We start from the raw sequence: 26,239 nt of genomic DNA on the forward strand, positions 1-26,239 counted from the left end.
GATTAGACTGGATAACCTCTTGGTGGCTGCCGCAGATATAATGGTAAGTATTGCAGGGAATCAAACACGGCCAGGATGATCTCCTGGACTAGTTTCGATTGAGTGGATGGGTCGGAGACAAATTTTCCAAGATTTTTTTTTCCCCCAATTGGCCTGGGTTTTTATGTTTTTTTGCCTCTCCCAGGAGATCGCATGGCTCCAGTTGGGGTGGAGTGTAGAATGTTGCGGTTCAAGGGGTGTCACAGTTGTGTGGGGCAGACTGGTTGGGCTGGGTGCTCTTTACCTTTCCGCCATTGTTCATTGTTCATAGGTTTATACGTAACCTTCAGGGCTGCTGACCGAGGGCTGTGTGGCTCTTTGTCGGCCGGCGTGGACACGATGGGCCGAAATGGCCTCCTTCTGCGCTGTAGATTTCTATGTTTCCATGTTTCTATCGGTACCTGGGACAACACAGTGCTCAAAGCTGTCCATATGTAAAGGCAGAGTGTTTCTTCTGCAAGAAAATTGGGCATTTTGTGAAGACATGCTGGCTGAAGAGTAAACCAATGTTAAAGTAGAAATCACCAGAGACTAAATAGCATTGAAGAGAAACAACATGACGAGGAGGTTCTGCAGATACATGTCATCAGGAGCATGAGGGTACCAAACAGCGATTTGTGATGTGTCATTATCCAAGTCGTCATTGCAGGAACCAGCATACCCATGGAAATTGACAGTGGTGCATTTGTGAGTGTAATACAGGAATCGCTATATCTCGACAAGTCGAGTGATTTACCACTGGAGACATCGAAGATAGCTACAAGGCTACTCAGGAGAGCAAATTCCTGTGGTAGGATGCATCACCGTACCAGTGAAATACAAGGATCAGTTTCAGAGCTCATAGGCAGTTCCTCAGAAATGAGGAAGACTTGCTTCAACTCTTAACATGAGTTCTTAGGTGGCTGTACAGCCCAATACAAGAACCACAGTCTCTGTCACAGGTGGGACAGATAGTCATTGAGGGAAAGGGTGGGTGAGACTGGTTTGCCGCATGCTCTTTCCGCTGCCTGTGCTTGGTTTCTGCATGCTCTCAGCGATGAGACTCGAGGTGCTCAGCGCCCTCCCAGATGCACTTCCTCCACTTGGGGCAGTCTTTGGTCAGGGACTCCCAGGTATCAGTGAGGATGTTGCACTTTATCAGGGAGGCTTTGAGCGTGTCCTTGTAATGTTTCTGCTACCCACCTTTGGCTCGTTTGCTGTGAAGGAGCTCCGAGTAGAGGACTTGCTTTGGGAGTCTCGTATCTGGCATGCGAACTATGTGGCCTGCCCAGTGGAGCTGATCGAGTGTGGTCAGTGCTTCAATGCTGGGGATGTTGGCCTGGTCGAGGACGCTAATGTTGGTGCATCTGCCCTCCCAGGTGATTTGTAGGATCTTGCGGAGACATCGTAGATGGTATTTCTCCAGCGACTTGAGGTGTCTACTGTACATGGTCCATGTCTCTGAGCCATACAGGAGGGCGGGTATTACTACAGCCCTGTAGACCATGAGCTTGGTGGCAGTTTTGAGGGCCTGGTCTTAAAACACTCTTTTCCTCAGGCGGCCGAAGGCTGCACTGGCGCACTGGAGGCGGTGTTGAATCTCGTCGTCAATGTCTGCTCTTGTTGATAAGAGGCTCCCGAGGTATGGGAAATGGTCCATGTTGTCCAAGGCCGCGCCGTGGATCTTGATGACTGGGTGGCAGTGCTGTGTGGCGAGGACAGGCTGGTGGAGGACCTTTGTTTTACGGGTGTTTAGCGTAAGGCCCATGCTTTCGTACGCCTCAATAAATACGTTGACTATGTCCTGGAGTTCAGCCTCTGTATGTGCACAGACGCAGGCGTCGTCCGCGTACTGTAGCTCGATGACAGATGTTAGAGTGGTCTTGGACCTGGCCTGGAGATGACGAAGGTTGAACAGCTTCCCACTGGTTCTGTAGTTCAGTTCCACTCCAACGGGGAGCTTGTTGACTGTGAGGTGGAGCGTGGCAGCGAGGAAGATTGAGAAGAGGGTTGGCGCGATGACACAGCCCTGTTTGACCCCAGTCCGGACGTGGATTGTGTCTGTAATGGATCCATTGGTAAGGATCACGGCCTGCATGTCGTCGTGGAGCAGGTGAAGGATGTTGCCAAACTTTTGGGGGCATCAGAAATGGAGGGCCGAAGAAGGTCGAAGAAGGCCATGTATAAGGGCTGGCGCTGCTCCCTGCATTTTTCCTGCAGCTGTCGCGCTGCAAATATCATGTCCGTTGTGCCCAGTAGGGGACAAAATCCGCACTGTGATTCCGGGAGGAGCTCCTCGGCCACAGGGAGAGGACGGTTGAGGAGGACTCTAGCGACAACTTTCCCAGTGGCTGATAGCAGCAGGGAGATTCCCCTGTAGTTGCCGCAGTCGGACATGTCCCCTTTTTTAAAGATGGTCACAATCACTGCATCTCTGAGATTCCCCGGCATGCTCTCCTCCCTCCAGATGAGAGAGATGAAGTCGTGTATTCATGCCAACAGTGCCTCTCCGCCATACTTCAGTGCCTCAGCAGGGATTCCATCCGCTCCCATAGCCTTGTTCTTCTTAAGCTGCCTTATGGCTTTTTCTACCTCGTGCAGTGTTGGGGTCTCACTGAGGTGATGGCGGGTAGCATGCTGCGGGATGGAGTCGAGAACACTCGAGTCAAAGGCAGAGTCTTGATTGAGGAGATCTTCGAAGTGCTCCTTCCAGTGGGCCCTGACTGCCTCGGTGTTCTTGATGAGTGTTTCCCCGTTCTTGGTCAGCCGTGGGGTGGGGTCTTGGGAGTTTGGACCGTAGATGGCCTTGACTGAAATGAAGAATCCTCGTCTATCGTTTTGCGCTTGCGATTTATTAGTTTATGAGATTTATCATTCTCATCAAACCAGTCCTGGTGTTTCCTGGTTCATTCACTGTGCCAGTAACTAACTTGGCAACTTCATATCTTTTGCTTTTGATGTGATTCACTGAGGTGAATGCTCTGAAGCAGGATCAGTGTATCCCCAACTCAGCCAAAAAGGTATGTTAACGTGCATGTAATTCATAAAAATAATATTTTATGTTATTTTTAAACTTGCTGCGGGAACAGTGTGACAACCTGATTGCGAAAACTTCCCTGAACTCCAATCTGCCCTCATGCTTAAACTGATGGACTCTGAGCTCTGCAACCTATGTCTATATTTGTCTTCTTCTGCCTTGTCTGGGTAAATGCTCCCAGGCCAGATTACGAGTGGGAAACCATGCACTCTCAGCCCGCCACCAGTTTTAATGGACGGAATGTCACGGGCTCAGGGGGCTGTGGGTTTGGGGGGGGGGGCGCAGGGGGCAGGCTTGAGTTGCCCGACAAGCGGGATCTTTTCCTGTGGTATGGAATCAACGTTCACATTTCTTAGCCGGCGTTAATCATAACAACATATGTAAATGAGGGATAGGAAAAGGCTCACTGCTCCATCCTGCCTGGACAGGTTAAATGCAGGAAGAATGTTCCCAATGTTGGGGAAGTCCAGAACCAGGGGACACAGTCTAAGGATAAGGGGTAGGCCATTTAGGACCGAGATGAGGAGAAACTTCTTCACTCAGAGAGTCGTTAACCTGTGGAATTCTCTACCGCAGAGAGTTGTTGATGCCAGTTCGTTAGATATATTCAAGAAGGAGTTAGATATGGCCCTTATGGCTTAAGGGATCAAGGAGTATGGAGAGATAGCAGGAAAGGGGTACTGAGGTGAATGATCAGCCATGATCTTATTGAATGGTGCTGCAGGCTCGAAGGGCCAAATGGCCTACTCCTGCACCTATATTCTATGTTTCTATGTCCACTTTAGTTGTCATAATACAGACACTCCTTACCCACCTGGAACCTCGGAGCTGCCTGCGTGAGGCGGAAACAAACCCCCGGAATGATCCGGACAATTTGTCTTAGTCGATCGAAAATAGTCCGGGAGATCTCATTTTCCCTGATTTATCTGACAGGGTCCCTGCCTTTGGTTCGAGGTGATCTCTGAGCGCGGCTCTGTGCTGTAGATGAATTGGTTTCCTGTCAATGAAACAGATGGTGGTGTACGGGCAGGGCGCTGTTTTTTTTTAGTCAAATTTACCATCAAAGACGCTGATATGACAGGTGGGACAAAGGAGTGGCAGTGCACCTGAGGTGCCAAGGGAGGGGAGCGAAACAGAAATCGGCCAGGATCCCTGCTCCTGGTCACTGCCCTCTCCTGGAAGGTCCACGCGAGTGTCTGTTTGGGCAAAGGGAGGATGGGATGGGGAGTGCTGTCAGGTTTGGCTGTGAGAGATATGTAAAGGCTGACATTGCGGCACTGCGCGCCTGAGGCGGGACAATCAGATGCAAGATTCGAGTGAGTTGGGCCCGGTTTTTGGTGCTCCCTCATCCATCTGATTGATGTTTATGAGATCATACTGTGCTCATAAGTGGACCACTTGTTTGGCAACATAATTATAATCAGTTGCGCACCTCGGGGTACGTGAAGGCTTCAAACAATGGCCGCAGCAGTTTTCAACCTTTGCAGGGAAGAACTGACAGGCAATGGTAAAAGGAGAGACAACGTAATGTGAAGGCATGAAACAGAGTCTGTGTGCAAAGTTATTTTACACAGATGGACATGAGGCTGTGCAGGGCACGACAAACTAATGATTGAAGTAGAGTCCATGTCAATAATTACAATAGGTGATTGAAGTAAAGTGATATCTGGACAATGAACTAGAACTGTGGGTAATGTTTAAAAGGGGAGATGAAAAGCGTTCAGGAGAATTATAATCCACTAAAACAAACTAGCCAAGAATGAGAAGCCATGGATAACTAAAGAGGTGAAATCTAAAGAAAATACTGAATTGGAGGAAGGCCAATCTCAGTGAGTTGAGCACGGATCTGGCCCGGGTAAACTGGAACCAAAGATTGTCAGGCAAAACTGTAATCGAACAACAAGCATTAAAGAGCAAAGCAGCATTACAGACAGCTAAAGGCCAAGGTCCAACAAAAAACCCGGGACCTAAAGGACAGGTGGTGGATGGAGAAAACACAGGAGATACAGCAGCTGGCCGACAGCCACGATATACGAGGATTCTTCATCGCAATCAAGGCCACCTACGGTCCAAACACCCAATGCCTCACCCCGCTGCTGGCCAAGAATGGGGAAACACTCATCAAGGACACCGAGGCAGTCAAGGCACGCTGGAAGGAGCACTTCGAAGATCTCCTCAATCGAGACTCTACCTTTGACTCGAGTGTTCTCAACTCCATCCCGCAGCATGCGACCCGCCACCACCCCAGTGAGACCCCAACACTGCTCGAGGTAGAAAAAGCCAAAAGACAGCTAAAAAAACAACAAGGGCTATGGGAATGGATGGAATCCCTGCTGAGGCACTGAAGTATGGTGGAGAGGCACTGTTGGCGCGAATATATGACCTCATCTCTCTCATCTGGAGGGAGGAGAGCATGCCTGGAGATCTCAGAGATGCAGTGATTGTGACCATCTTTAAAAAATGGTACAACTCCGACTGCGGCAACTACAGAGGAATCTCCCTGCTATCAGCCACTGGGAAAGTCATCGCTAGAATCCTCCTCAACCGTCTTCTCCCTGTGGCCGAAGAGCTCCTCCCGGAGTCGCAGTGCAGATTTCGTCCCCTATGGGGAACAACGGACATGATTTTTGCAGCGCGCCAGCTGCAGGAAAAATGCAGGGAACAATGCCAGCCCTTATACACGGCCTTCTTCGACCTTACAAAGGCCTTTCACACTGCCAACCGCGAGGGTCTATGGAGCATCCTCCTCCGTTTCGGATGCCCCCAAAAGTACGTCACCATCCTCCGCCTGCTCCACGATGACATACAGGCCGTGATCCTTACCAATGGATCCACCACAGACCCAATCCACGCCCGGACCGGGGTCAAGCAGGGCTGCGTCATCACCCCAACCCTCTTCTCAATCTTCCTCACTGCCATGCTCCACCTCACAGTTGACAAGCTCCCCACTGGAGTGGAACTAAACTACAGAACCAGTGGGAACCTGTTCAACCTTCGCTGTCTCCAGGCCAGGTCCAAGACCACTCCAACCTCTGTCGTCAAACTACAGTACGTGGACGATGCCTGCATCTGTGTACACACAGAGGCTGAACTCCAGGACATAGTCAACGTATTTACTGAGGCGTATGAAAGCATGAGCCTTACTCTAAACATCAGTAAGACAAAGGTCCTCCACCAGCCTGTCCTCGCCGCACAGCACTGCCCCCCAGTCATCAAGATCCACGGCGTGGCCCAGGACAACGTGGACCACTTCCCTTATCTCGGGAGCCTCCTATCAACAAGAGCAGGCATTGACGACGAGATCCAACACCGTCTCCAGTGCGCCAGTGCAGCCTTCGGCCGCCTGAGAGTGTTTGAACACCAGGCTCTCAAAACTGTCACCAAGCTCATGGTCTACAGAGCCATAGTAATACCTGCCCTCATGTATGGCTCAGAGAAGTGGACCATGTACAGTAGAAATACCACCTACGATGTCTCCGCAAGATCCTACAAATCCCCTGGGAGGACAGATGCACCAACATTAGCGTCCTCAGCCAGGCCAACATCCCAGCATTGAAGCACTGACCATATTTGATCAGCTCCGCTGGGCAGGCCACATAGTTTGCATGCATGACACGAGACTCCCAAAGCAAGCGCTCTACTCGGAACTCGTCCACGGCAAACAAGCCAAAAGTGGGCAGAGGAAACGTTACTAGGACACCCTCAAAGCCTTGCTGATAAAGTGCAACATAGAAACATAGAAACATAGAAAATAGGTGCAGGAGTAGGCCATTCGGCCCTTCGAGCCTGCACCGCCATTCAATGAGTTCATGGCTGAACTTGCAACTTCAGTACCCCATTCCTGCTTTCTCGCCACACCCGCCAATCCCCCCAGCAGCAAGGACTATATCCAACTCCCTCCTGAATACATCCAGTGAACTGGCCCCAACAACTCTCACTGGCAGAGAACCCCACAGGTCCACCACCCACCGGGTGAAGAGGTCTCCCCACATCCCGGTCCCAAATGGCCCACCCCCCATCCCCAGACTGCGACCCCTGGTTCTGGACCTCCCCAACATTAATAAGAACATAAGAACATAAGAATTAGGAACAGTAGTAGGCCATCTAGCCCCTCGAGCCTGCTCCACTGACATTCCCACTGACACCTGGGAGTCCCTGGCCAAAGACCGCCCGAAGTGGAGGAAGTGCATTCGGGAGGGTGCTGAGTTCCTCGAGTATCGTCGCCGAGAGCAGGCAGAAATCAAGCGCAGGCAGCGGAAGGAGCGTGTGGCAAACCAGGCTCCCCGCCTACCCTTCCCTTCAACCACTGTCAGTCCCACCTGTGACAGAGACTGTGGCTCTCCTATTGGACTGTTCAGCCACCTAAGAACTCATGCTAAGAGTGGAAGCAAATCTTCCTTGATTCCGAGGGACTGCCTATGATGATGATCATGATCATGATGATGGTTCAGGTACAGTCGAGATACATTCCCACAAGAGGGAAATGCAGGGAAACCATAGCCAGACCGCCCTGGATGATAAAAAAGTTAGAGAGTGAGATGAAGCAGAAAAAGGGGGCGCATGGCAGATGTCAGGTTGCGAATACAAGTGAGAACCAGGCTCAATATAGAAAGTTAAGAGGGAAGAACATAATAAGAAATAGGAGCAGGAGTAGGCCACCTGGCCCCTCGAGCCTGCTCTGTCATTCAATAAGATCATGGCTGATCTGATCATGGACTCAGCTCCACTTCACTGCCCGCTCCCCATAACCCTTTATTTCCTTATCGCCCAAAAATCGGTCTATCCCCGCCTTAAATGTACTCAATGACCCAGCCTCCACAGCTCTCTGAGGCAGAGAATTCCACAGGTTTACAACCCTCTGAGAGAAGAAATTCCTCCTCGTCTCAGTTTTAAATGGGCGGCCCCTTATTCTGAGCAGTGAAAAAGGAAATGAGCGGCAAAGAGAGAGTATGAGAGTAGATTGGCAGCTAACATAAAAGGAAATACGAAGGTCATCTATAGGCATAGAAATAGTAAATGGGCTAAGAGAAGGGGTGGGGGCTGATTGGAGACTGGTGACCTATGCATGGAGGCAGAGGGTATGGCTGAGGTACTGAATGAATACTTTGCATCTGTCTTTACCAAGGAAGAAGATGCTGCCAAAGTCATAGTGAAAAAGGAGGTAGTTGAGATACTGGACAGGATAAAAATTGATAAAGAGGAGGTACTAGAAAGGCTTGCTGTACTTAAAGCAGATGGGGCCGAAATTCACCACCCCAAAGGGACGGCTACCGTGGTGTTTGGGTGGCCGATCGAAAAAAATATGCCACGATCGGGTGTTTTGCCCTCATCGAGACATATTCAGCTCGGGAGGGATTGGAGCGGTGCACACTTCCGCCAGAAACAGCGAGGTGAAGCCGCGGTAAAGGAGTTAGTGGCGCAGTGAGGTCATCAGCGGGTGGGCCGCTGGAAAACGACCACGCCCGCAATTTTCACCGACAAAAATGGAGGTTTTCTTCAGGCAGTGCCACGAGTTATTCCAGTCAGTGCACAAACGCAACACCGCTGGAGTTTTGTGGCGATCGGGGCACTTGGGTAGGAAAATAGTTTCATGAATTTTTCATGTGAATTTAAAGTGCAACGAGTTGTATTAATTGTTTTGGATTCTTTAAACCTGCTGAATGCTGCTCAGAGGTTTTCACAGACTTTTGTAGAACTTTCACTTCTGACTATTTAGTGGGGGCCTGTGGGCCTCATAGTGGGCTGCAGAGAGCTGCTTGGCAGGGTTCACCCTGAGGATGGGAGGAGTGTTGGGAGGGCGACACCTGCTACACCTGGTCAGATGCAGGGTGGCACGCAGGAGAAGGCGTCGCCATCAGCACCGTGCAGAGAGGCAGCGGGCAAGGGAGGCAGCAGCCAGGGCTGCACAACAGAGAGAAGGGCGTGCAGATGTGTGCTGACCTGCAGCTAGAGAGGGTCGCCAGGAGGGGGATGGCGTGAGGAGGAGAGTGAGGGATGCTGACCCCCCACCCCTCCAAATACCGGGAGAGGAGCCTTTCCAGCAAGAGCCTCCACAGAGCACGAGAACGAGGAGGACCAGGGGGCAGCTGCCAGGGGAGGTGCCAACGCAGATGTGGGGGAAGGAAGCCCTACCCTCAAAGGGTCCACAGATCTCAGTTCTCCTTCCTCCAGCTCACATAGAAACATAGAAACATAGAATATAGGTGCAGGAGTAGGCCATTAGGCCCTTCGAGCCTGCACCGCCATTCAATGAGTTCATGGCTGAACATGCAACTTCAGTACCCCATTCCTGCTTTCTCACCATACCCTTTGATCCCCCGAGTAGTAAGGACTACATCTAACTCTTTTTTGAATATATTTAGTGAATTGGCCTCAACAACTTTCTGTGGTAGAGAATTCCACAGGTTCACCACTCTCTGGGTGAAGAAGTTTCTCCTCATCTCGGTCCTAAATGGCTTACCCCTTATCCTTAGACTGTGACCCCTGGTTCTGGACTTCCCCAACATTGGGAACATTCTTCCTGCATCTAACCTGTCTAAACCCGTCAGAATTTTAAACGTTTCTACGAGATCCCCTCTCATTCTTCTGAACTCCAGTGAATACAAGCCCAGTTGGTCCAATCTCTCCTCATATGTCAGTCCCGCCATCCCGGGAATCAGTCTGGTCAACCTTCGCTGCACTCCCTCAATAGCAAGAATATCCTTCCTCAAGTTAGGGCTGATGGGCAATGCCTGCGAAGGCTACGATTTCGGACAGAATTACTCAGGGAGCTCTGCACTGTCCTGCAAGAAGATCTGCAGTCTCAAACAAGGCTCAGGACCGCCCTCACCATGGAGACCAAGGTCACCATCACCTTGAATGTTTACCCAACGGGGTCTTTCCAGTCTGCCATTGCAGACATTGGCAACATTTCACAATTCTCGGCACATCGGTGAATCCGGCAGGTCACAGGTACAGGAGAAGGATCCAGTACATCTCCTTCCCGATGACAAGGGACAAACAGGTGGAGCGGCAGGCTGGATTTGCCCGAATGGCTGGCTTCCCGAGGGTGCCATTGACTGCACACAATTTGGGCTGAGGGCGTCACATCATCACCCCGAGATCTTTGTCAACCGCAAAGGCTTCCACTCGCTGAATGTGCAGCTCGTGTGTGACCACCAGTGTGGTATCGTGGCAGTTGATGCGAGGTACCCAGGTGGCAGCCATGATTCGTTCATTCTGCGCCAGACCAGTCTTCACTGGCCTGAATCAGGATTGCGATTGGCTGCTTGGGGGCAAGGGATGTCCCCTGTCCACTTGGCTGCTCACTCCTCTGCGGAACCCCAGGACAGTGCCAGAGCCTGCATACAATGACGCTCATTGTGCCACCAGGTGTATCATCGAGCAGTGCAGAAGCATCCTTTAGCAGAGATTCCGGAGCCTGGACTGTTATGGTGGCACCGTGCAGTACTCTCAACGGGTCTCCATAATCGTCATGGTCTGCCGCAAGCTGCACAACATGGCCATCATGAGGGGCAACTGCTGGAGGTCGAGCCAGCAGTACTACCTGAGGAGGAGGAGGATCCCCGTCGCCCCAGCGCTAGGAGGTGTCGACCCATCACCACCCTGGAAGGGAGGTGCAGCAGCATCTCACAGCTGCTCGCTTCAGATAATCCCATGCACACATGACCCTTCAGCTCCCACGTTCAATGGCCATCACAATGAGTGCCTTAACACAGAATTGCCCAGTCCCAAATGAAACACCTGGCCAGATATATGTGCCAAAAATAAAAATATTGGCCCCCCATCCACCACCTTAGACATTCACTCCCTCCACCACCGGCGTACCATGGCTGCAGTGTGTACCATCTACAAGATTCATTGCAGCAACTCGCCAAGGCTTCTTCGGCAGCACCTCCCAAACCCACGACCTCTACCACCTAGAAGGACAAGGGTAGCAGGCGCATGGGAACACCATCACCTGCAAGTTCCCCTCTAAATTAGAGACTATCCTGACTTGGAAGTATATCGCCATTCCTTCATCGTCGCTGGGTAAAAACCTGGAACTCCCTCCCAAACAGCACTGTGGGAGCGCCTTCAACACACGGACTGCAGCGGTTCAAGAAGGCGGCTCACCACCATCCTCTCAAGGGCAATTAGGGATGGGCAATAAATGCTGGCCTTGCCAGCGACGCCACATCCCATGACTATGTTTCTATAATTTTCTATATTTCTATAGCAGGAATGGGGTACTGAAATTGCATGTTCAGCCGTGAACTCATTGAATGGCGGTGCAGGCTCGAAGGGCCGAATGGCCTACTCCTGCACCTATTTTCTATGAATCAAAAAAAACAAGGAATGAGGTTCTGCTGAGGGAGTTTGAGGAGCTAGGGTACAAATTAAAACGCAGAACCTCAAAGGTAATAATCTCTGGATTACTGCTTGAACCACGTGCAAATTGGCTGAGGGACAAACAGATTAGAAGTTTAAATACGTGGCTGAAAGAGTGGTGTGGGAGGGAGAGGTTTCAATTTATGGGGTATTGGCACCAGTACTGGGGAAAGAGGGAGCTCTTCTATTGGGGTGGACTCGACTGGATGGGACCCGTGTCCTTGCGAACCAAATTACTAGCGGGTAGATAGGATTTTAAATTAATAAGTGGGAGGGAGGGTTCAGGGAAGGGTAAATTTATATGTCTGAAGCGAAAGGACAAGGCTGTAGGGCAGAGTAGCGATTTGGGTAAAATAAAGCAGATTGTGTCAAGAAGGAATAGAGAGTCACTACTGCTGCATTAACATTGTTAGACTCAGGCCACACCGGGGAAAAATAGTACAATGTTAAAATTAAAGGGGTTAATGTCACAAATAGAGATGAATGGATTTGAATTAGTAGCCATTACTGAGACATGGTTGCAGGTTGACCAAGGTTGGGAACTAAATATTCCAGGGTACTTGACTTTTAGCAAAGATAGGCAAAATAGAAAATGAGGTGGGGTAGACCTGATAATAAAGGATGAGAGAAAGGCAGTAGTGAGAAAGAATCATAGCCCAGAATATCAGGATGTAGAATCAGTTTGGGTGGAGCTAAGAAATAACATTGGGCAGGAAACACTTAACAGTAATCACAGTGTTAGATAGAGTATAAATCAGGAAATTAGAGGAGCATGTAACAAGGATAATGATATGTCCTTACTACACAGTATAAATGCACACGAGGCCCATGCTTGAGAGAAGGTCAGTCTGTGACCTGCCCTTTATTCCTTAGCACTCAAGTGATGAAGGTGGGTGGAGCTTCCCCTTTTATACTTGAAGGTCCAGGTTAGGAGTGTCTCCCACCTAGTGGTCAGTGTTATCATGGTGTACAACTTAGGTCAGTTTATACATGGGTTACAATGCTGGTTGAATACATGACATCACCACCCCCGCAAAGTCTTATTGGGATCACAGTTTGAGTCTCTCTGGTGGTTTACGCTCCCTTGTAGAGCGCCTGAGTTGGGGCTCCAGTTGTTGGGCGCTGGCCTGAGTGTCTGCTGTTTGCGGTGCCTCAGGCCTGTCCGGACTGCCCACGGTGATTGGGCTCTCCTCCCTTTGGTTCCGGTGTTCGGTCACCTGTGGTGGAGTGAACTCTAGATCGTGTTCTTCCTCTGCTTCTTCTATGGGGTTGCTGAACCTCCTTTTTGTTTGATCCACATGTTTGCGGCAGATTTGTCCATTGGTAAGTTTAACTACCAAAATCCTATTTCCCTCTTTGGCAACCACAGTGCCTGCAAGCCATTTGGGCCCTGCAGCATAGTTGAGGACAAAAACAGGATCATTTACATCAATACATCGCGCCCTCGCATTCCTGTCATGGTAGTGATATTGTGACTGGCGCCTGCTCTCGACAATTTCTTTCATGGTGGAGTGTATAAGGGATAATTGGGTTTTGAGCGTCCTTTTCATTAGTAGCTCTGCAGGTGGAACCCCTGTGAGCGAGTGTGGTCGGGATCTATAGGCCAACAGGAGGCGTGATAAGCGGGTTTGTAGGGAACCCCCTTGGAATCTGAGCATCCCCTGTTCTGCACTGCTCGTTCTGCCTGGCCGTTTGAGGCCGGCTTGAACGGTGCCGTTCTAACATGGTTAATTCCATTGCCTGCCATGAAGTCCTGGAATTCAGTGCTTGTGAAGCACGGGCCATTGTTGCTGACCAAGATGTCCGGTAGACCGTGGGTGGCGAACATTGCCCATAGACTTTCTACCGTGGCAGAGGATGTGCTTGAATTTAAAATGTCACACTCGATCCATTTGGAGTAGGCGTCTACTACAACCAAAAACATTTTCCCCATGAAAGGACCTGCGTAGTCCACATGGATGCGTGACCAAGGCTTGGCGGGCCATGGCCAGGGGCTAAGGGGGGCTTCCCTGGGTGCATGGCCCAGCTGGGCACACGTGTTGCACCTGCGAACACAAAGTTCCAGATCTGCGTCTATCCCTGGCCACCAAACATGTGACCTGGCAAATGCCTTCATCGTGACAATGCCCGGGTGCCCATTGTGGAGTTCTCTGATGAACACCTCTCTGCCCATCTGGGGCATGACTACGCGGTTTCCCCACAGTAGGCAATCGGCCTGAATCGAGAGTTCATCCTTGCGCCTGTGAAATGGTTTAAATTTCTCAGGGCATGCCCTGTACGTGGCTGCCCAGTCCCCATTCAGGACACATTTCTTGACTAGAGACAATAGCGGGTCTCTATTTGTCCAGACTTTAATCTGACAGGTTGTCACGGGTGAGCCTTCGCTTCCGAAAGCTTCAACAGCCATGACCATCTCAGCACCATGCTCGGTAGCCCCCTCAGTGGTGGCTAGTGGGAGCCTGCTGAGTGCATCGGCGCAATTTTCGGTGCCCGGTCTGTGCCGAATTATGGAGTCATAGGCAGCTAATGTGAGTGCCCACCTCTGTATGCGGGCCGATGCGTTTGCATTTATGGCCTTGTTGTCGGCCAAAAGGGACGCTAGGGGTTTGTGATCTGTCTCCAGCTCAAATTTCCTGCCAAACAGGTACTGGTGCATTTTCTTTACCGCATATACACATGCGAGCGCCTCCTTTTCTACCATCCCGTAGCCCCTTTCTGCCTGGGACAGACTCCTGGAGGCATAAGCTACCGGCTGTAACTGACCCTTGGCATTGACATGCTGCAACACACACCCGACACCATAGGATGACGCATCGCACGTTAACACAAGTTTCTTACATGGGTCATATAGCGTTAACAGATTGTTGGAACATAACAAATTGCGTGCTGTATTAAAGGCCCTTTCCTGGCTGTCCCCCCAGGCCCATTCGCGACCTTTGCGTAGGAGCACGTGTAGCGGCTCTAGCAGCATGCTCAATTTGGGAAGAAAGTTACCAAAATAGTTCAGGAGCCCCAGGAACGAACGCAGCTCCGTCGTGTTACGGGGTCTGGGTGCTCTCTGGATCGCTTCCGTCTTGGATGCAGTAGGGCTGATCCCGTCTGCTGCTACCCTCATCCCCAGGAATTCTACCTCTGGAGCTAGGAAGACGCGCTTCGCCTTTTTCAGTCGCAGACCTACCCGGTCCAGTCTGCGTAGCACCTCCTCCAGGTTGTGGAGGTGTTCTTCAGTATCGTAACCCGTAATGAGGATGTCGTCCTGAAAAACCACCGTCCCTGGAATCGACTTGAGGAGGCTTTCCATATTTCGTTGGAAGATCGCGACGGCCGAGCGAATCCCGAACGGACATCTGTTGTACTCAAACAGCCCTTGTGTTTCGTGATGGTGGTCAGCTTCTTCGACTCACTCGCCAGCTCCTGGGTCATGTAAGCTGAGGTCAGGTCCAATTTTGAAAAAAGTTTGCCACCGGATAGCGTCGCAAAAAGGTCCTCCACTCTCGGTAGCGGGTACTGATCTTGGAGTGACACCCGATTGATGGTGGCCTTGTAATTGCCACATATCCTGACCAACCCATCCGCCTTGAGCACCGGCACAATCGGGCTCGCCCAGTCACTGAATTCGACTGGCGCTATGATGCCTTCCCTCAACAGGCGGTCCAATTCGCCTTCTATCTTTTCCCGCACCGCTCTGACCTTGTGGTGTACTGGTCTGGCGTCCGGGTTTATGTGAATCATTACCTTGGCCCCCATGAAAGTGCCAATGCCGGGTTGAAATAATGAGTCAAATTTGTCCAGGACCTGTGAGCATGATACTCGCTCCACAGATGAAATTGCATTGACATCGCCCCATTTCCAGTTCATGACAGCAAGCCAAATCCTCCCCAGTAGTGCGGGACCGTCCCCTGGGACAATCCAGAGTGGCAACCTGTTCTCCGAATCTTTGTGGGTCACGACTACCGTGGCGCTGCCTAGCACAGGAATGATCTGCTTTGTGTAAGTCCGTAGCTGTGCGTCAATCGGCGATAATTTTGGCCTCCTGGCCTTGGACGCCCACAACTTTTCGAACTGTTTGATACCCATCAGGGACTGGCTGGCACCCGTGTCTAACTCCATTGATACTGGGATGCCATTGAGGAGCACTTTCATCATTATCGGTGGCGTCCTGGTGTATGAACTGTATACATGCTCCACATGAACTCGCTGAACTTCAGCTTCCAGCGATTTCCCCCTGTGTCCATTTCTGCAATTTCTGCAGGTATTTTGCTCATCTCTGCAAACTCTGTCTGAATGTATGCCTCCATGCCTCCAGCATGAGTTGCGGTTTGAAACACAAGGTCCCTTGCCAGTCGATCGTCCCTGACTGCCCCTGTTATTGTCCTTGAGTGCACCATTAACAGGTGTTGATGGCCCCATTACTGGCCGCATTGTCCCTTGCAATGGCGTGAATCGCTGTTCAGCTTGCCATTGTCTCTGTCGAACTCCCCCTCTGGGTTCGACTACATGTTGGGGCATGCCTGACTGCCCTTGTCTGCTTGGAGAACTATGTGCTGCTTTAACAATGTTGAATCTCTGTCCCAACCATTCCTTAACACAGTACCTCTCGTCTGTTCTGCTAGTGGCCATGCTCGCGTGGTTTAAATCCCAGTTTCTTGTCGCCATTGATACGTCTTTACTACACAGTATAAATGCACATGAGGCCCATGCTTGAGAGAAGGTCAGTCTGTGACCTGTCCTTTATTCCTTAGCACTCAAGTGATGAAGGTGGGTGGAGCTTCCCCTTTTAAACCTGAAGGTCCAGGCTAGGAGTGTCTCCCACCTAGTGGTCAGTGTTCTCACGGTGTACAACTTTGGTCAGTTTATACATGGGTTACAATGCTGGTTGAATACATGACAGATAATGCAATAATTGCAGAGGACTTCAATCTTCATATAGACTGGGCAAACCAAATTGCCAAAGGTAGCTTGGGGGAGAGTTCATGGAATGCATTCAAGACAGTTTTCTAGAGCAATATGTCGAGGAAACAATTAGGGAACAGGTTATTTTAGATCTTGTATCTTGCAATGAGACAGGGTTAATTAGTAATCTCATCGTAAAGAATCCTCTGGGGGAAGAGTGATAGTGATATCATGATATCTGGAACATCAAAACCAATGCATCCTCTACCACTGCAGGCATGTCCTTTAAATCCCGAGGATGGAGGCCATCAGTTCAAGAGGATTTGTTGGCTTACAGTCCCATTACTTTCTCCAGCACTATTTCTTTACTGATATAAATTACTTTAAGTTCCTCACTATGATAGAATTTCATATTAGGTTTGAGAGTGATGTGGTTAAATCCGAAACTAGGGTTTTAAATTTAAACAAAGCCAATTACAGACGTGTGACGGGTGATTTGGCTAAGGTAGATTGGGAAATTAGATTAAACGATATGACAATAGATAAGCAATAGCAAACATTTAAATAAATAATTCATTATTCACAATGAATACACATGAATACAAGTTCCACTGGAAAAGTGGCATAACCATGGCTAACTGGAGAAGGTAAAGATAGAATTAGATTAAAATAAGAGACTTACAATGTTTGAAAAAAGAATAGTACGCCTGAGGATTGAAAGGGTTTTAAAACCAGCAAAGGATGTCCAAGAAATTGATTAAGAGGGAGAAAATAGAGTATGAGAGTAAACTAGCAAGAAAAATACACAGATTGCAAGAGTTTTTTTTATGCATTCCTGGGATGTGGACCTCACTGGCAAGGCCAGCATTTATTGTCCATCCCTAATTACATACTTTTACAAGCATGTAGAAACAAAGAGATTAGCAAAAGTAAATGTGGGTCCCTTAGAGGCAGAGATAGGAGAAATTATAATGGGGAATAAGGAAATGGCAGAAACATTAAACAAATATTTTGTGTCAGTCTTCACAGTAGAAGACACAAAGAACATAATAGGAAATAGTGGAGAACTAAGAGTCTAATGAGAGTGAAGAACTTAAAGTATCAGTATCGAAAAAGTACTGGAGGAAGTAATGGGACTAAAAGCCGACAAATCCTTGTGACCTGATGGCCTCCATCCTAGGGGTTTAAATGACGTGCTTGCGGAGATACTGAATGCATGGTTTTGATGTTCCAGAATTCCCTAGGTTTGAGAACGGTCCCCATGGATTGGAAGGTAGCAAATATAGCCTCGCTATTCAAGAAACGAGGGAGAGAGAAAACAGGGAACGACATGCCAGTTAGCCTGACATCAATAGTAGTGAAAATGCTAGAGTTATTATTAAGGACGAGGTAATAGGACACTTGGAAAATCACAACATGACTGGGCAGAGTCAACATGGTATTTTGAGAGTGAACAAAAGCAAAATACTGCAGATGCTAGAAATCTGAAAAAACAGAAAATGTTGGAAATACTCAGCAGGTCAGGCAGCAGCTGTGGAGAGAAAAACATCGTTAGCATTTCAGGTCAATGACCTTTCATCAGAACCAAGAATTGGAAGGGGAAATCATGTTTGACAGATCTATTAAAGTTTTTTTAAGAACTCAATTAGCACAGTAGTTAAGGAAGAACTTGTGGATGTAGTATATTTGGATTTTCAGAAGGCATTCGATAAGGTGCCACACGAGACGTTGTTACATAAGATTAGGGCTCATAGGATTGTGGCTAATAGATTAGTATGGATTGAAGATTGGTTAACGGACAGAAAACAGAGAGTACGAATAAACGGGTTATTTTCAGGTTGGCCGGCTGTAACTAGCCGCGAGGATCAGTGCTTGGGTCTCAGCTATTCACAATCCATATCAATGACTTTGATGAAGGGACTGAGTGCAATGTATCCAACTTTGCTGATAATACAAAGCTAGGTGGGAAAATAAGCTTTGAGGAGGGCGCAAATAGGCTGCAAAAGGATAAAATGATTAAGTGACTGGGCAAGAACATAGCATATGGAATATAATGTGAGGAAGTATGAAATTATCCACTTTAGTAGGAACAGTGGAAAAGCAAAATATTTTTTACATAAGAACATAAGAACCTAAGAATTAGGAACAGGAGTAGGCCATCTAGCCCCTCGAGCCTGCTCCGCCATTCAACAAGATCATGGCTGATCTGGCCGTGAACTCAGCTCCACTTACCCGCCCACTCCCCGTAACCCTTAATTCCCTTATTGGTTAAAAATCTATCTATCTGTGACTTGAATACATTCAATGAGCTAGCCTCAACTGCTTCCTTGGGCAGAGAATTCCACAGATTCACAACCCTCTGGGAGAAGAAATTCCTTCTCAACTTGGTTTTAAATTGGCTCCCCCGTATTTTGAGGCTGTGCCCCCTGGTTCTAGTCTCCCCGACCAGTGGAAACAACCTCTCTGCCTCTATCTTGTCTATCCCTTTCATTATTTTAAATGTTTCTATAAGATCACCTCTCATCCTTCTGAACTCCAACGAGTAAAGACCCAGTCTACTCAATCTATCATCATAAGGTAAGCCCCTCATCTCCGGAATCAGCCTAGTGAATCGTCTCTGTACCCCCTCCAAAGCTAGTATATCCTTCCTTCAGTAAGGTGACCAAAACTGCACGCAGTACTCCAGGTGTGGCCTCACCAATACCCTATACAGTTGCAGAAGGACCTCCCTGCTTTTGTACTCCATCCCTCTTGCAATGAAGGGCAACATTCCATTCGCCTTCCTGATTACCTGCTGCACCTGCAAACTAACTTTTTGGGATTCATGCACAAGGACTCCCAGGTCCCTCTGCACCACAGCATGTTGTAATTTCTCCCCATTCAAATAATATTCCCTTTTACTGTTTTTTTCCCCAAGGTGGATGACCTCACACTTTCCGACATTGTATTCCATCTGCCAAACCTTAGCCCATTCGCTTAACCTATCCAAATCTCTTTGCAGCCTCTCTGTGTCCTCTACACAACCCGCTTTCCCACTAATCTTTGTGTCATCTGCAAATTTTGTTACACTACACTCTGTCCCCTCTTCCAGGTCATCTATGTATATTGTAAACAGTTGTGGTCCCAGCACCGCTCCCTGTGGCACACCACTAACCACCGATTTCCAACCCGAAAAGGACCCATTTATCCCGACTCTCTGCTTTCTGTTCGCCAGCCAGTTTTAGAAACATAGAAACATAGAAAATAGGTGCAGGAGCAGGCCATTCAGCCCTTCTAGCCTGCACCGCCATTCAATGAGTTCATGGCTGAACATGAAACTTCAGTACCCCCTTCCTGCTTTCTCGCCATAACCCTTGATCCCCCGAGTAGTAAGGACTTCATCTAACTCCCTTTTGAATATATTTAGTGAATTGGCCTCAACTACTTTCTGTGGTAGAGAATTCCACAGGTTCACCACTCTCTGGGTGAAGAAGTTTCTCCTCATCTCGGTCCTAAATGGCTTACCCCTTATCCTCAGACTGTGACCCCTGGTTCTGGACTTCCCCAACATTGGGAACATTCTTTCTGCATCTAACCTGTCTAAACCCGTCAGAATTTTAAACGTTTCTATGAGGTCCCCTCTCATTCTTCTGAACTCCAGTGAATACAAGCCCAATTGATCCAATCTTTCTTGATAGGTCAGTTTCTATCCATGCTAATACATTTCCTCTGACTCCGCGTACCTCCAGCTTCTGCAGTAACCTTTTGTGTGGCACCTTATCGAATGCCTTTTGGAAATCTAAATACACCACATCCATTGGTACACCTCTATCCACCATGCTCATTATATCCTCAAAGAATTCCAGTAAATTAGTTAAACATGATTTTCCCTTCATGAATCCATGCTGCGTCTACTTGATTGCACTATTCCTATCTAGATGTCACGCTATTTCTTCCTTAATGATAGTTTCAAGCATTTTCCCCACTACAGATGTTAAACTAACCGGCCTATAGTTACCTGCCTTTTGTCTGCCCCCTTTTTTAAACAGAGGCATTACATTAGCTGCTTTCCAATCCACTGGTACCTCTCCAGAGTCCAGAGAATTTTGGTAGATTATAACGAATGCATCTGCTATAACTTCCGCCATCTCTTTTAATACCCTGGGATGCATTTCATCAGGACCAGGGGACTTGTCTACCTTGAGTCCCATTAGCCTGTCCAGTACTACCCCACTAGTGATAGTGATTGTCTCAAGGTCCTCCCTTTCCACATTCCTGTGACCAGCAATTTTTGGCATGGTTTTTGTGTCTTCCACTGTGAAGACCGAAGCAAAATAATTGTTTAAGGTCTCAGCCATTTCCACATTTCCCAGTATTAAATCCCCCTTCTCATCTTCTAAGAGACCAACATTTACTTTAGTCACTCTTTTCCGTTTTATATATCTGTAAAAGCTTTTACTATCTGTTTTTATGTTTTGCGCAAGTTTACCTTCGTAATCTATCTTCCCTTTCTTTATTACTTTTTTAGTCATTCTTTGCTGTTGCTTAAAATTTTCCCAATCCTCTAGTTTCCCACTAACCTTGGCCACCTTATATGCATTGGTCTTTGATTTGATACTTTTCTTTATTTCCTTGGTTATCCACGGCTGGTTATCCCTTCTCTTGCCGCCCTTCTTTTTCACTGGAATATATTTTTGTTGCGCACTATGAAAGAGCTCCTTAAAAGTCCTCCACTGTTCCTCAATTGTGCCACCGTTTAGTCTGTGTTTCCAGTCTACTTTAGTCAACTCTGCCCTGATCCCACTGTAGTCCCCTTTGTTTAAGCATAAAACGCTCGTTTCTGACACAACTTCCTCACCCTCAATCTGTATTACAAATTCAACCATATTGTGATCACTCATGCCGAGAGGATCTTTTACTAGGAGATCATTTATTTTTCCTGTCTCATTACACAGGACCAGATTTAAGATAGCTTGCTCCCTTGTAGATAGTAACAGGTAAGAGACTAATAAATGTTGGTATTCAAAGCGATTTGGGTGTCCTTGTATGCAAATCACAGAATGTTAACACACAGGGACAGCATGCAATTAGGAAGGCATATGGTTTATGATGCACACCATTTCTGACAACACTGTGTGACCACTCAAACATACTCAAAGAAACTAGGGAGGAGATAGCAGAGGCACTGGTAACCATCAATAAAAATCAATAGAAAATCGGATAGTGTCAGAGGAATTGTGAAAAGCAAAAATTTAAATCAAAAATAGATAAAACGATTCCAGAAAACGACAGAGCAGTTAGCTTAACATCAGTGATCGTAACAATACTGGAACCTTTTCAAAAAGATCAAATAACAGAACATCTAGAAATGGATGATGTAATAAAATATCGTCAGCATGGATTTAAGAGCATAAGAAATAGGAGCAGGAGTAGGCCATTCGGCCCCTCGAGCCTGCTCCGCCATTCAATAAAATCATGGCTGATCTGATCATGGACTCAGTTCCACTTCCCTGCCCGCTCCCCATAACCCTTTATTCCCTTATCGGTCAAAAATCTGTCTATCTCCACCTTAAATATATTCAATGACCCAGCCTCCACAGCTCTCTGGGGCAGAGAATTCCACAGATTTACAACCCTCTGAGAGAAGAAATTCCTCCTCATCTCAGTTTTAAATGGGAGGCACCTTATTCTGAGACTATGTCCCCTAGTTTTAGTTTTTCCAATGAGTGGAAATATCCTCTCTGCATCCACCTTGTCGAACCCCTTATTATCTTATATGTTTCGATAAGATCACCTCTCATTCTTCTGAACTTCAATGAATATAGGCCCAACCTTTATAGTCTGAGTAGGAATCGCAGGATAGCACAGATGAATACGTGGCTTGAGCAGTGGTGCAGCAGGGAGGGATTCAAATTCCTGGGTCATTGGAACCGGTTCTGGGGGAGGTGGGACCAGTACAAACCGGACGGTCTGCACCTGGGCAGGACCGGAACCAATGTCCTAGGGGGAGTGTTTGCTAGTGCTGTTGGGGAGGAGTTAAACTAATATTGCAGGGGGATGGGAACCTATGCAGGGAGACAGAGGGAGACAAAAATGAGGCAAAAGCAAAAGACAGAAAGGAGATGAGGAAAAGTGGAGGGCAGAGAAACCCAAGGCAAAGAACAAAAAGGGCCACTGTACAGCAAAATTCTAAAAGGACAAAGGGTGTTAAAAAAGCAAGCCTGAAGGCTTTGTGTCTTAATGCAAGGAATATCCGCAATAAGGTGGATGAATTAAGTGTGCAAATAGATGTTAACAAATATGATGTGATTGGGATTACGGAGACGTGGCTCCAGGATGATCAGGGCTGGGAACTCAACATCCAGGGGTATTCAACATTCAGGAAGGATAGAAAAAAAGGAAAAGGAGGTGGGGTAGCATTGCTGGTTAAAGAGGAGATTAATGCAATAGTTAGGAAAGACATTAGCTTGGATGATGTGGAATCTATATGGGTAGAGCTGCAGAACACTAAAGGGCAAAAAACGTTCGTGGGAGTTGTGTACAGACCTCCAAACAGTAGTAGTGATGTTGGGGAGGGCATCAAACAGGAAATTAGGAGTGCATGCAATAAAGGTGCAGCAGTTATAATGGGTGACTTTAATATGCATATAGATTGGGCTGGCCAAACTGGAAGCAATACGGTGGAGGAGGATTTCCTGGAGTGCATAAGGGATGGTTTTCTAGACCAATATGTCGAGGAAACAACTAGGGGGGAGGCCATCTTAGACTGGGTGTTGTGTAATGAGAGAGGATTAATTAACAATCTCATTATGCGAGGCCCCTTGGGGAAGAGTGACCATAATATGGTGGAATTCTGCATTAGGATGGAGAATGAAACAGTTAATTCAGAGACCATGGTCCAGAACTTAAAGAAGGGTAACTTTGAAGGTATGAGGCGTGAATTGGCTAAGATAGATTGGCGAATGATACTTAAGGGGTTGACTGTGGATGGGCAATGGCAGACATTTAGAGACCGCATGGATGAATTACAACAATTGTACATTCCTGTCTGGCGTAAAAATAAAAAAGGGAAGGTGGCTCAACCGTGGCTATCCAGGGAAATCAGGGATAGTATTAAAGCCAAGGAAGTGGCATACAAATTGGCCAGAAATAGCAGCGAACCTGGAGACTGGGAGAAATTTAGAACACAGCAGAGGAGGACAAAGGGTTTGATTAGGGCAGGGAAAATGGAGTACGAGAAGAAGCTTGCAGGGAACATTAAGGCGAATTGCAAAAGTTTCTATAGGTATGTAAAGAGAAAAAGGTTAGTAAAGACAAATGTAGGTCCCCTGCAGTCAGAATCAGGGGAAGTCATAACGGGGAACAAAGAAATGGCAGACCAATTGAACAAGTACTTTGGTTCAGTATTCACTAAGGAGGACACAAACAACCTTCCGGATATAAAAGGGGTCAGAGGGTCTAGTAAGGAGGAGGAACTGAGGGAAATCTTTATTAGTCGGGAAATTGTGTTGGGGAAATTGATGGGATTGAAGGCCGATAAATCCCCAGGGCCTGATGGACTGCATCCCAGAGTACTTAAGGAGGTGGCCTTGGAAATAGCGGATGCATTGACAGTCATTTTCCAACATTCCATTGACTCTGGATCAGTTCCTATCGAGTGGAGGGTAGCCAATGTAACCCCATTTTTTAAAAAAGGAGGGAGAGAGAAAGCAGGGAATTATAGACCGGTCAGCCTGACCTCAGTAGTGGGTAAAATGATGGAATCAATTATTAAGGATGTCATAGCAGCGCATTTGGAAAATGGTGACATGATAGGTCCAAGTCAGCATGGATTTGTGAAAGGGAGATCATGCTTGACAAATCTTCTGGAATTTTTTGAGCATGTTTCCAGTAAAGTGGACAAAGGAGAACCAGTTGATGTGGTATATTTGGACTTTCAGAAGGCTTTCGACAAGGTCCCACACAGGAGATTAATGTGCAAAGTTAAAGCACATGGGATTGGGGGTAGTGTGCTGACGTGGATTGAGAACTGGTTGTCAGACAGGAAGCAAAGAGTAGGAGTAAATGGGTACTTTTCAGAATGGCAAGCAGTGACTAGTGGGGTACCGCAAGGTTCTGTGCTGGGGCACCAGCTGTTTGCATTGTACATTAATGATTTCGACGAGGGGATTAAATGTATTATCTCCAAATTTGCGGATGACACTAAGTTGGGTGGCAGTGTGAGCTGCGAGGAGGATGCTATGAGGCTGCAGAGTGACTTGGATAGGTTAGGTGAGTGGGCAAATGCGTGGCAGATGAAGTATAATGTAGATAAATGTGAGGTTATCCACTTTGGTCGTAAAAACAGAGAGACAGACTATTATCTGAATGGTGACAGATTAGGAATGGGGAAGGTGCAGCGAGACCTGGGTGTCATGGTACATCAGTCATTGAAGGTTGGCATGCAGGTACAGCAGGCGGTTAAGAAAGCAAATGGCATGTTGGCCTTCATAGCGAGGGGATTTGAGTACAGGGGCAGGGAGGTGTTGCTACAGTTGTATAGGGCCTTGGTGAGGCCACACCTGGAGTATTGTGTACAGTTTTGGTCTCCTAACTTGAGGAAGGACGTTCTTGCTATTGAGGGAGTGCAGCGAAGATTCACCAGACTGATTCCCGGGATGGTGGGACTGACCTATCAAGAAAGATTGGATCAACTGGGCTTGTATTCACTGGAGTTCAGAAGAGTGAGAGGGGACCTCATAGAAATGTTTAAAATTCTGACGGGTTTGGACAGGTTGGATGCAGGAAGAATGTTCCCAATGTTGGGGAAGTCCAGAACCAGGGGTCACAGTCTAAGGATAAGGGGTAAGCCATTTAGGACCGAGATGAGGAGAAACTTCTTCACCCAGAGAGTGGTGAACCTGTGGAATTCTCTACCACAGAAAGTAGTTGAGGCCAATTCACTAAATATATTCAAAAGGGAGTTAGATGAAGTCCTTACTACTCGGGGATCAAGGGGCATGGCGAGAAAGCAGGAAGGGGGTACTGAAGTTTCATGTTCAGCCATGAACTCATTGAATGGCGGTGCAGGCTAGAAGGGCTGAATGGCCTACTCCTGCACCTATTTTCTATGTTTCTAGAACCTACTCAATCTATCCTCATAAGTCAACCCACTCATCTCCGGAATCAACCTAGTGAACCTTCTTTGAACAGCCTCCAATGCAAGTATATCCTTTCATAAATACGGAGACCAAAACTTACGCAGTACTCTACGTGTGGCCTCACCAATACCCTGTACAGTTGTAGCAGGATTTCTCTGCTTTTATACTTTATCCCCCTTGCAATAAAGGCCAACATTCCGTCATGTATGCACATGCTGTTTGTAGCCACCAGATGGTGTCATTGTTGGAGGCCACTGAGCAGCACACACATGGTGCTGCTCTGGTATAAAAGACCAGCCATTTTGTGAGTCAGGCACTTTGGGACTAAATAAAGCACAGCCACAGCCGTACCTTGCTTAGTTAAGTGTACTCAGTTTGAACCTTTATTGCATACATAATATTTGGCGACAAGAATACAAGAACCCTTGTTTGCAAAATGAGCATGATTGGATTTTTAGAGCGATTCGTGGAGGGAGAAGATTGGGCAGACTTTGTGAGCCATTTGAACCAGTATTTCGTGGCCAACAAGATGAAGATTGCCGCTGGGCCGTGTTCCTCACTGTGTGTGGTTCAAAAATCTACGGTGTGATAAAGAATCTACTCATGCCGAATGATCCAACAGAGAAAACATACAAGGAGTTGTGTACATTGGTACGGGAGCACCTCAAGCCAGACGATGGCATCATCATCTCGACATACAGGTTTTATACACACGTTCGATCGGAGGGCCAGAGCGCGGTGGAATTTGTTGCCGACCTGGGACGTCTAGCGGGACCGTGCAAGTTCGGGAGGGGGTTGGCAG

This window comes from Pristiophorus japonicus, chromosome 7, assembly GCF_044704955.1.
Source record: "Pristiophorus japonicus isolate sPriJap1 chromosome 7, sPriJap1.hap1, whole genome shotgun sequence".
Taxonomy (NCBI): Eukaryota; Metazoa; Chordata; class Chondrichthyes; family Pristiophoridae; genus Pristiophorus; species Pristiophorus japonicus.